The sequence below is a fragment of the Sebastes fasciatus genome, chromosome 21 (genome assembly GCF_043250625.1).
Source record: "Sebastes fasciatus isolate fSebFas1 chromosome 21, fSebFas1.pri, whole genome shotgun sequence".
In the NCBI taxonomy this organism is placed as follows: domain Eukaryota; kingdom Metazoa; phylum Chordata; class Actinopteri; order Perciformes; family Sebastidae; genus Sebastes; species Sebastes fasciatus.
The window spans coordinates 23,783,972-23,796,397 of NC_133815.1; the positions used below are offsets into that span (position 1 = coordinate 23,783,972).

General features: G+C 41.7%; 1 protein-coding gene and 2 non-coding genes across 5 annotated transcripts in view; 1 reads left to right on the plus strand and 2 right to left on the minus strand.

Moving 5' to 3' along the window:
* Positions 1-12,426, plus strand: part of LOC141759297 (partitioning defective 3 homolog) — a 432,434-nt gene that overhangs the window by 54,803 nt on the left and 365,205 nt on the right. The window lies entirely within an intron of this gene.
* On the minus strand, positions 1,050-1,121 carry trnaw-cca (transfer RNA tryptophan (anticodon CCA)). Its single transcript has one exon. It is a non-coding gene; the product is annotated as a tRNA-Trp (tRNA).
* On the minus strand, positions 3,720-3,791 carry trnaw-cca (transfer RNA tryptophan (anticodon CCA)). Its single transcript has one exon. It is a non-coding gene; the product is annotated as a tRNA-Trp (tRNA).

Genomic DNA, 12,426 nt, shown 5'->3' on the forward strand with positions numbered 1-12,426 from the left:
CACATATATATTTTCTTCTTTTCATTTTCTTCCATTTGTTGTGATGCTGTGAATATCTGCTCCCCCTGGTGGTTGAGTGGGCTCTTTACATCCCACTGATGACAGATTATTGAATTTCATTAACATTTTAGCCTAACCAATTAACAAGCACAATTAAAGCAGTTTTTTGATTATTTTGTATATTACTCTCATCAGTATAGTTATACATTGATATTCTAAAGGTTATGTACTCATACCGTCAACCCTTACCAATATCAGTCAGCCTGAAACATAAACAGTGACAGTACGGTCACAAGACTGACATACTGAAGCAAAACTATGTCGGTAGCTGTTGTAAGTGACACAGAAAGACATAGCTCAGCTGGATGTGTGCCGAGACAAACTAACCTCACCACAGTGGAGCGGCCCTCCGTCTGTCTGTCTGTGTACACATGATTTTATCTCGGTGTGTGTGGGTGTTTGCTTCTTTGTGTATACGTATAGTTGTTAGCAGTAAATCCAGTCTGACCAGTTCTTTCAATCAGCTACTACCTCTGTACCTGTGCGAATCTACTAACAGGCAGGAACACAGCTAACCAGACCTTTTTGTTTTAACCCATTAATGACAACGCTGCTCTTATTATGATGGATGTACTTAGCCTAGATTGATACTGCTTTTAGAAATCTCATAAGTAATCTTTACTGTCTTCTCTCTCTTATGTGATTAAAACCTAATTTGATTATACCTGAAATTGGCTGTTTTTTTTGCTAAAGTGATAGATGTTCACAAGAAGTATGTCCATTTCAAAAGAGAGGATCTATTTTCAGTTGCATTGAAAGTTTTCCAGGTATGCCATCTATCTACTAGTACTTCATTGTTATTTGCATTTATTGCTCTTAATTTGACAGCGCAGCTGAAGGTTTGTGTAGTAGAGTAACCGATGAGCCACATGTGAAGTTTCATTCCCTTACATGAGAGCTATGAAGTCTTTGTGTAATTTCTTTAAACTGTTGACGGCTCAGGTTTAATGGAACACATCGGTGGAGCGAGTGCAGTCCTTAAAAACCATTGACCCCGACGTGATTTGAACACGCAACCTTCTGATCTGGAGTCAGACGCGCTACCGTTGCGCCACGAGGTCCTGCACATGACCTTTATCTCTGACCTGACTTGACATTACATAGTTTAAATTGCAGCACTATTCCAACTCTTTGCAGCTTCCTTTTTTTCCCCTCCTGCCCGCTCTCTTAAAAAGCAGTCTGCCACATTTGTACAGCTCAGCACTCATGCCCCCTGACAAACACAACATCTACACACAGCTGCAGATAAGCAACAGACTGTATATAGTTGTTTTTGCAACTCATAGGCAAACTTATTTTTCCTTAAGTTTTGTCCACTGAGGTCACCCTTCCCTTGTACCAGTTAGGTTGGTCAGTAGTTAGTTTGAATGTATTTTAGATTATTAACACAGGAAAAAATAGCTAAGATTATATTACAACTGAGTTGTTAGATTAGTATCGATGCTGGTAAACTGCCATATCAGACCATTCAGTTGATTCAAAGTGCAATTTTAAATCAACCAAATGAAATTCATTTCCATCCGATATTTTATATTTATGTGAATTTGGTCGAGTATACATGCCTTGTGTCTTCTTTATATTCTTCTTGTCTCCATTTCACTCTTTTCAATTTCTGAATTTATTGCACCCTCTTCTAACAGTAGGCTTACATCAGACTGATACTCCTTACTATATATGTATATATGTATATGTATATAATATATATTTACGATTTCTGTAATATTGAGGTGTAAATAAATGATTTCACATCTACAGTACAGTGTGTCTCTGCAGTGCCCTGGAGAGAAAACAAAGCCGAGGGGAGTTAATGTAGAAACTACTGATGTCACTTTGCAAGTTTCGGTGACTTTACCGTTGGGAGCACCCAAGCCTTGTGTGTGTGTGTGTGTGTGTGTGTGTGTGTGTGTGTGTGTGTGTCTGTGTCTGTGTGTGTGCATGCATAGGTTATATGAGATGTTTGGCTCATGTTCAGCCGTCAGATTGCTGTGATTCATATGTAGTCATAGAGTTGCATGCTGCAGCCTGTCTCTCCTCCACAGATCTTCACATTGATGATCTAACTTCCATTTCACATGCACGAGGAATACGAGAGTGTTTTTATACAGTTGGTTAGCTTTACTTTTGGTTTTGTGTTGCATAAATGTCCCACTTGCTGTTTCAAGTTTGGTTCTCACAGAGAACACAGAGGTTATGGAGATGCAATGGTTTCTCTGAGCAGGCTGAAAAGAGAGCACAAACACAGGACCTTTTAGTTCCATCTAGTCTGTCCAAGATGTCCTAACACTACCTGTAGTATTATATCTGTTACTAGATATGCATGACGTGCTTGAGTAATAGTCTATAATTATTCAAGGCTTCAATGTTTATTGGCAGTTGGCACACTAGCTTTTTGGTACACTGCTGCCACCAGTTGGACTGAAGTGTGAAGTGATAGTTTGGCAGAAGAATAGCATTTTCTTTTTCATATAGGCTAGTTGATTATATAAAACACATTCTGTTTGACTATTTCAATATAGATTTGTAGGGTGTATTCTTAAATGAGTGCCAGTGTGCTCTGTATTCTATATAAATGTCTGTCTGTGACCTCTTCTCTTTGTTGCACAAGGATGGACTCAGCATGTCTCTCTAATGTTAAACACAAAGCTTTGCTGAGGACCTTGTGCCGCGACAAGAGCAGTGGTTTTAAAAAAAACATTCTTATATAGTCTGTATTGGTGTATTGCAGAGCAACAACTCTTCAGTGTTTAATATTAAAAAGTACCATAAATCAAATGAAATAGCAACTAATCGTTATGGTTAGGGATAACAATAAAAACACTACGTACTTACTTTTTACAGCAGGATTATTGTACAGATACAAGAGAAAATAATCACACCACCGAGTACAATGAGGAAACTATAGACGATGGGATGTAACTCCAATAACACAGACGCACTGCAGCTGATAATTTGGAATGATGAGACTATCAGCAGGACTGAATGAGCCCCAAGCCAAATGACACAACCTCATACAGTCAGTCAAGAGTGTCTCGGAAGGAAGTGTAAACTTTCATCTAGCTCAAGAGCCTTAGGTTAGACTTTTGAAAATCCATTCAGTGTGAATAAAAAAGCCTCTGATAGCTGTGAAATGGCTGTGATACAGACACTTCATCCATACACCAGATGGCAATGTGGCAATTAAAATGACTCCTGGTTAGAAGATGGCCTTAGGTAAGAAATTCACAATATGGCTCTGCTGAAATGAGTTTATAAAGAAATGAAATGGGTGTGATATGGCCAATTAGATGAAATTAGATTAAACTTTAATGGTCATTGCAGGGAAATTAGGCGATCGCATTAGCATTTAAAATGGTGTATAAAACTTCAAAACTGTTGTTGTTGCGCAAGACAAACTCATCGCCTGACGCAGAAGCAAACTTGATTTCTGTAATTAAGTGCTTTGAATGTGCGGTATGAGAGTGCAAGTTTCAGACTAATCTGTTAACAAAGTGGAAGTTTATTTAGATTTCATGTAATGTTCATGTATCCAGTTCAGAGAAGAGAACAACATATAGCCCTCTTTACTGGAGTATGAAGTCTTTGTGTAATTTCCTCAAACGGTCGACGGCACAGGTTTAACGGAACACATCGGTGGAGCGAGTGCAGTCCTTAAAAGCAATTGACCCCGACGTGATTTGAACACGCAACCTTCTGATCTGGAGTCAGACGCGCTACCGTTGCGCCACGAGGTCTTGCACATGACCTTTATCTCTAACGGTTGACATTAGTTGAGTTGAGATTACATGGTTTACATTGCAGCACTATTCCATCTCTTTGCAGCTTCCTTTTTTTCGTACTCTGCCTGCTCACTTAAAAAAACATGTGTGCCACATTTGTACAGTTCAGGACTCGGGGCCCCCTGACAAACACTAAATCGACACACTTCACAAACACTGTTATGTATTGTCAACGTCAGCTTTGCACCTGCAGATAAGCAACATACAGTATATAGCTGTGTGTTTGTTCATGTATCCAGCTGGGAGAAGAGAACACGTGCAACATACAGCCCTCTTTACTGGAGTCAGATGTGATGTTGTTGTTCAAGGTAAATGCCAGATTAAATTCAGTGTTATGGTAACACATAAAATACCAAATTACATCACTCACAAAGATTGAGAATGTCTGTTGGCCTATAGAAGTGATGAGGAATGAGGTGTATTTTTCCAGGTCTGATGCTAACATCATAGATGTGACATTAATGCACAATGTTCAGTGTAAGCTGTCTATCCTGTCTGAGGTGTTATGGTTGTGACTGCCCACCCGTTCTTTTTTTTTATAAACTGCACTGTTTTGACACTTTAAACACCATTAACCCTTTACACTTTACTGAGCCTCATCCGACTTGTCAGCTTGTTAAGTGTGCAAGTTACCATCTTGATATTTTATCTAAAGGGAGCTTGATAAGAAATAAGTGAAGGTGATTTAAGGTCCCTTTGTTTGTAGTCTGCACCTCCCTATTAACAGAGGTGAGCCTAGGCAAGCCTGTCCCGTGGGCTCAATGAGTGCAGATGTGAGGTGTGAATGCTCAGGGGTGATTAACGGAAAAAGCTTGTTACAGCAGAAGTACCCGAATCAGCGGTCCAGCGTTTTGTGTTTTTATAGCAGGTGTATGTACTGTAGGTGTGGAGCTGCAGCTTGACAGACGTTGCAGTGACACTTGTGAACCACAAAGAGGCAGTCAAGCCCAAGTTATAGCAGTATACTAGTATTGTCTGCTGCACAGAATCTTTTGTTTTTGGGAATGGATACCAGCCTCAGAATAACACACAGATACACAACAAAATGCCAAAAAAGCTATAGGAAGTACAGAACGGGAAAGAGAAAGCCTAATTGAACCTAACTGAACAGTCCATATCTGACTGTGTCCTCTATTTGTGCTAATGCGGCCTGTTTATAATGAGTAGCACATCCATGGCTCCTGTGGTTTAGCTCCTTGGACAATTGGCATTTTCTTGGCCCCCGAAGTTGGCATTGCCATGGCAACAGCGGTCGGGCGCCAAGTGGGCACCTGTGCTGGGTCGAGATCAAGCCGTGAGTGAAATTAGCCAAGGCTAAAGCGGGGTCCCAGCAGCTGCCCCCTGGTACCCGAACACTGCCGGGGGAAATCAAAGACTAATTACTCTGTTTGTCTGTGCTCTCTCTGTGTGTGTGTGTGTGGACGTGTGTGTGTCTGCGTTTGTGTATGCATGTGTCTTTTGGCGTAGATTGAAGACTATTGTGTCTGGTTGGCTGTCTCTCACCAACATCTCTCAGACAGTGTAATGCATTCACCTCCAGTGTTTATTCTACATTCGCTGTGCATCTTTCCAACTTAGTGTGATTCATTGTCTAGTACAGTGGTTTGTGAACATTTTAGTGGCTCCATGGGGCCACATTTGATTTTTGCAGTATAACGTTTTGTTTTCTGTAGGTGTAGGAGGAGAGAGAGAGAGTAAAACCATCAAACCATTCACACGTCTTCTGATTGTGCTAATGTAAAGACTTGATAGAAACAGTCATCTATTTTGCAAGAACCACAGTTTGGTGCTTAGTTGGCAGACTTGACTCTCTAGGTTATGTTGATATGACTGCGCCATTCCTGGTTCATTGCAACAATGACATGTATCGAATACTTAAATTTACCTATAGAAACAACACCAGATATACTATGATTATATCCTGAAAATCCTCTCCACAGGCTCCATTGTGTCATACATGTGCTGTAACCCAGTCGCTGCCCTCTGGTGGCCAAACAGACAGCTCAGTGGAGGTCTAGCTACTGTGCAGCGTCTTGATTTGTTTTGTCATTTAATCAAAAGGACCCTGACTGAGTTTGAGTACCCGAGCCTGCAGCTCCACCTTTAAGACGGCATTGATTGTTCTCAGGTAATTACCAGCCGCGACAGCATGTGGCTGGTATTGTTTTCACCTTGTGAGTCTGTGTGTGTGTCATCATACAGACACCTACTGGTGCAGGAACTACCACTGAAGCAGTGTTGAGCACTGTACTAGGTGTTTATATGTCTGTCTGCCTGTCTGTGGACAGACGTAATTGTGTCACAACTGCAAAGGGGGTCATGAAACTTTACAGGCGTGTAATTGAGATCAAAATGAAGGCAGAGTTTGAAGATAGGTGTGGTCTGAGCAAGGGCGCTGGAAGTAGGGGGGGTAGGAAGTAGGGAAGAGGCCATTGTCCCACCCGCCACCAAACTTTACGCCCCTGGACTGATTTAGCGTTGCAGCTGGTGTGATCCCATCGCAACATGGTCTCTAGTTAAATGCTTGTGCTGGTGGCGTTTGAGGGCTGGAAGCTCTTAGCAACAATGTTTGCGAATGGCTGCTTCCATTTCTGTAAATATGGCTATGAATGGACATGGTTTATTTGGCAAAAAATCTTTGTTTTTTCTTGCAAATCAAATTTGTTTCTAATATTCAGTTAAACTACAACCACCACTACCTGGTTGTTAATTCTCCGGTGGACGTGATGTCTCTAAATGTGTCTACATCTATAAGCAACCCCTACCCCTCTGACAGAAGGATGCAGGAGCCGGGGGTTGAAATGCATGCTGGGATGTACGAGGGTATGACAGTTCCTCTAGTTAACTGTCAGCCACCAGCACCTGTTTCTGCTGAGAAACAAATCCCTTTAGACTGACACATATCCTCAGACTGACACTCCGATTCAGGCAAACATATGGTTATATACTTGAACTTTGAAAGGTGTTACTGCTGATGAAATTAGATAGCCTACACACACCACTCAACACACACACACACACACACACACACACACACACACACACACACACACTTGAACTTCTCCGGGCCAGAGAGTGTAAATGTCGTCACCCAGCATGGAGACAATAAAAAAGAACACTCAAAATGAGACATCACACTTACATGTTCACACAAGAACACACACATACAGGAATAGTCCCACACACTCTGACGGAGTCACACATGCCCACACATACGTCCACCCTCCTGTAGTCAGCTGTAATTAGCCTGTAAGGACCGGAGTCAGCTCTGCGTCCTGAAAGACCCAGTGTGGTAGCGGAATTTATCCTGACCTCCGCTGCTCTGCTCAAAGGCTCGTGGGCGGAAGCAAGCAGTTTTTCCATTTCATTTCCCTCTGGGGCTTTGGATATATTGTCTGTTGTTGCTTGTTTATTAGCTTCTTAGTTTTTGAACTTCACTTACTCCGGGAAGATTTGTTGAGCGCTGTATGTTGTTCTTTTTCAGCAACTCCCTCTTTCCCACTTATGCAGTTATAATCCCTCACAGTGGGGAGATGCCTTTGTGCTTTTTCCATTGGAAGCTGAACCACAGGCCTTTTACTGTTAGCAACTCGGTAATCTTTTTGAGTGCATTAGGGTGGTGTAAGTCAGTAATTGTATTTTTAAAAATAGCTATATAATGGCTATAGCTGTGCTTTATATTCTATTATGTAGGGATTGTTTTCAATTAAGCAATGCTATGGAACCTGGAGAATCTATATTAAACTTGTACTAATAGACTGTAGCATCACAGCACAGGTTGTTCTATGAAGTGTGATGTATCGCATAAAGTGATCTACAATATCCCACGATACTGTGTAAGTCGTAGAGGAAATGAACCTCTAATTAGGCCAGTTCTCTTTAAAAAGCAGGAAACCTATAGTCTTTATTCACTGCATTAGGAAGTGCTTTTATACAATGTGATGAAACACCGTGTACCAAAGTACCAGTGACAAATAGCAATACAATGGAAAAAAAGGCTGATCATTTCTGAGTTCAAATGTCTTCAGGTAAAGAATGAAATACCACTAACGCAGCAGAGGGTATTGCGATTTTGACAGCAGAGTACTGATATCATATTGCACAAGACCTACGTATTTATAGTAATATAGATCATTCGTCCCATCCTCAGTGTGTGCTGACTGAACAGCTTACACTGGAATGAATAAGTCATTTAAGGTCAAGCAGTGGAGCCGTCGAAGGATATTTACAGTGCAGTCGAACTGCAGTCTCTTTAAATTAGGATCATCTCTTTTTCGTAAGAGTTGTGGCCAAAGTGGTAGATGGTAAAATGGTTTGACCATATGGTATACCACATATATGTTAAATGTGATCATGTGCATCATGCTGTGTGTGTGTAGTATAGAGAGTCTGACCAGTGATGATGTGGAACAAAGATCACCTGGCGGTCTTGAACCTCGAGCATAACTAGTGCATGACAGCCTGCTAAACCTGCTGATATAGAGCATGCTGAGCCACCAGCATAGACACCACTGCTCCGTTCTTGTTGACAAAACTACTGCTTCAGCTGTATAGCATATGCAGTATGACACACACACACATCCCCTGTGCCTGGGGTAGGAATGATATTACTCCGTATTGCAGAGCAGCAGGCAGCTCCCTCCATCTTCTGCTGTGTTTTTTTCTGTAAAACGGGTGAAATCAGGTCATGTCACCAAACCTTTCTTTCAGCTCGGAGGCAACCCAGCTAGTCACGTAGGTGTCTTTGATTTCTCATCCATGACAGCTCCCCTACAGGAAGAGATTTCTGCCGATGCGCCAAATTGCTCCTGACATGGCGCCGGCTCGCCTGGATACTGTCTGGAAACGCCAGGGTGTTTTAACCAGAGCTGTGGATAGGCAGTGCCCGAACAAAAAAAATAAAAGTGGAAGGACCCACACAGACAATGAAATGCACACATTTACACACCTATGAAGAAAAACAATCATGCACGTACCCACCCACGCACACAGTAGCGACACACACACTAACATCCTCGTTTTGTGCACGTGCGTGTGTCATGCAGGAGGATGTTTGTCCTGTTTGACAGCTGTCAAGGCTACTTTGGTTCCAGCGTCTGGATACTTTGCCATACGAGCTTATTATCTGCAGCGGTGGGGCCCGGGATCGCCCCAGGGAGCCGATTTGGGTCAGCCGCCATGAGACAGGCCCTAAACGGAGGTGACAGATACAGGCCCCCCCTACTGGGATCCTGCAGCCCTCCCGAAGACCCCCAAAGGGGAGTACCTAGGAGCACTAAGATAACAAAGGACTCGTTTTCCTCTATTATCCTTCTGCGTTCAGCGCTGCATCCTCAAGGCCAACTGACATCAGACAGAGATCCAGGCGAAGACACATTGTCCTGGTTTCCACTTTGGAACTGGATGAGTTTTATTTGCTATTTATCCTTATTGTCTCGTAATGTGGCTGCCGTGCCCATTTCAGAGGAACCACTTTTGAGATGTTTTCACCTCGCCCTCATGGGGGCAACAGTGCATTCTCTATGCGCCTCTACAGTGCATTTGTCTGCTGGGAAATTACTTATACAAAGTCACAGCCAGTTCAACAGGAGCTGCAATCTTAAACAGAAAACTTCAATCTACCATCAATTGCTTATTCTTTTGAATATAGACCTATTTCTCTCTCGACCCGCTGCCTCTCAGCTCCTTGTTAAACCAAGCGAGTGTCTCTTCTGCATGACAAGTATCCCTCTGTAGCTTTTGTCTCAAGAGTCTCCGGACCATGAGCGGCTGTTTTCAACACTTGACTACTTCTCTCAGAACCATATATAATTACCCTCACAGATCCAAAATTACTCCAAGGTTATGTCTGAAAATTGGCTCTCAAATATAGTTTGGAAGGCAAAGGTTCTGTTTTAGACTGAATTGGTTTATTACAGGCAAGGGCATAGGTTTCATTTCAACCTTGTGGCGGACGCATATTAAGTGGGGGGTCTGGGGGATCCTGCCTCAGGAAATTTTGAGTGTGAAACACTTCATTTCCTGCATTCTGATGAATTTGTATGCATCAATTTGCTAAATTTGATATCCAGAGCATTAATATAGCAGCAAACAACTATTTGCTATGTAAAGATATACACTATTAATGTCTACCTGAGCAGAGAATGAAGTCACTCTCCCTCTGTGTGTGTCGTAATCAGAGCTTCTCCATGCTTTGTTGACTCGCGTGTGCTTTTGTGCATGTTCATGAATGTGAGCGTGCCCCACTGGCTAACTCATGGTTGCTGCTCTCATATGGCGGGTACAGCTGTGAGCACCGTGAGCCGCCTGGCTTGCCATCGCCATGTTGAGAGCCATTGAGAGGCAATAGAAATGCTCCCAGTCCCTTATTAGGGACCTTTAAGGGTATAATAAGTCAATATCTTTATTTATGTAAAGGAAAACACAAAATTCAGGCGGCAGGTGACAATTCAAATGCCGTCTACAAGTCGCGTTCTAACAGTCCTTCAAAATAAAAGTCCTCCGCTACTTTAATTTCATTTGATTTTATTGTGCACCCCCAATGAATATTACAAATACAGCCCTGATAATGTACACCGGCTAGTTGGGGTGTTGGTTTAAATATTGTAGTAATTAGTATACCTGTGAGTATGATGCAGGGGCTAATAGTTGAAGGATTTGGTAAAGCACCTCTGCATACACATGAGCAGACGACCTGAACCAACACACTTATGCACATACTTCATATATTTGAACTAAAAAAAGAAAAAAGCAAGCAAATAAAGGAGAATAAAATGAACATTTTGAGATAAACCAAGCAAGAATGAAGCAAAGAAAAAGTGACCAAAGAAAAGAGCAATGAACAAAGGAAGAGACAATATTAAAATATACATCCAACCAAAGGAAAGAAGGAAGCAATGTAGGAAGGAGAGAAGAAACCCAGTTCTAGTGTAGAGCAGACATTGCCACAAACTTAGCAGAGTCTGGCGTTGGCGGCTGGCGCTGTATCGAGCTGAAGTTGACACTGGCACAGGGGGAGAGGGAGGTGGTGCCAGGGCCGGGAAGCTAAGCCTGGTTTGTAGAGCTTTAGACAGGCATATTGTAGCAGACAGAGGGCTGAATCCTCTGTAACACCACGGCTGTGTGCTCTCGTTGTCTCTCTTCTCATGAGAAAAGGCTAAAGACCTCTTCAGATTATGTCCTGGTCTGCTAGCATACTGGAGGCTTACTGACATGCTGAAGGGCTGTATGCTGGTCGATGTGATTTGTCAAATGGTCTTTAACCTTTTCCACTCCGCCCCCCGCCCCCCCCCCCCCCCCCCTTTTGTTTTTCATAGACACATTTTTGTCTTTTTTTAGGGGTGTACAGGGGGTCTTTAGGGGGAGATAGCTGGTCAGAGGTAGATGTCATATAGAAGTGGTGTATGTCATCTGAAAGCTGGGAACCTGAAGATTAATTTGAGATGCAGCTCGGTACTGTGTGAAGTTGTTCTGGTCATAAAGCAGAATTAAAATAAAAATAAAAAAAGATGAATTAGTTAAAATAAATTGTGAAAGTGTATAAGGGTTTAGGATATTATGATAGAAGTATATGATGGCAATCCCCATGCTCACTTATGTCTCATAAGTTGTTGCAGCAATTTTGGGGTTGATATCATTTGTTACACAGATTTGCTGCTCAATGTAACCGTTTTTTTTACCACTGGAGAAGTGATAAAAATTATCAATAATTCCTCCAAAATACCACATTAAGACGCCAATACCTTGGGGAACACCATAGAAAAAGTCATGCTGTGATTTGGGATCAAAAACTTTTGACATTTTGCGATTTCTGCAAAAATTAAATTTTTTGGCGATTGGATGATGAGCACTTCTGTTGTGTAAACTGCTCAGAAACCCCCTTATTGTCAATCTACCTATAAGCAATCCATACCCAATTTATGCAATTACAAGACTGTTTAGGAACCCCAGTATGCAGAAATATTCAAATCACCTTCTTCGCCAAAATTTAGCGTAAATTCTTAGCGTTATTTAATGTTCTTCCCGACATGCTTGCATGAATTGATAGGTACCACTTTAGGTTTTCTAGTTTCATATGATGCCAGTAGCTTCACTCTAGCTCTAAAACTGAGCCTGCTACAGCCTCTGAAAAAAGTAGTCAGCCGAGGGCGCCGGCGCGCTCAAGGAGTGGAAGAGTTTAAAATAGAAAATAATTGACGTTTCAGCATTTGTGGCATTATTCAAATCTTTACACAAAAATATATATGTTCTATTCCTGATGGGATTAAAAATAGTATCCACATCCCTATCTTTTTTAAAATAGTATTTAGACCATGTAAATACTTTCACAACACTTACTCAATAAAACTAGTTTTACAACTGCTTGTACCGCTATACAGTTTTTGCAAATACAGTGAAGCTGAAATGATTAGTCGATCAACAGAGTATTATTTGACAACTCTTTTGAGAATTTGTCATTTTTCAAGCCAAAATGAGAAACATTCTTTGGTTCCAGTTACTCAAATGAAGGATTTGTTGTTTTTGTTTGTCATACATGCTATTATCTTTGGGTTTTATGCTAATAATCCATGTAATAAATAACATCTTGATG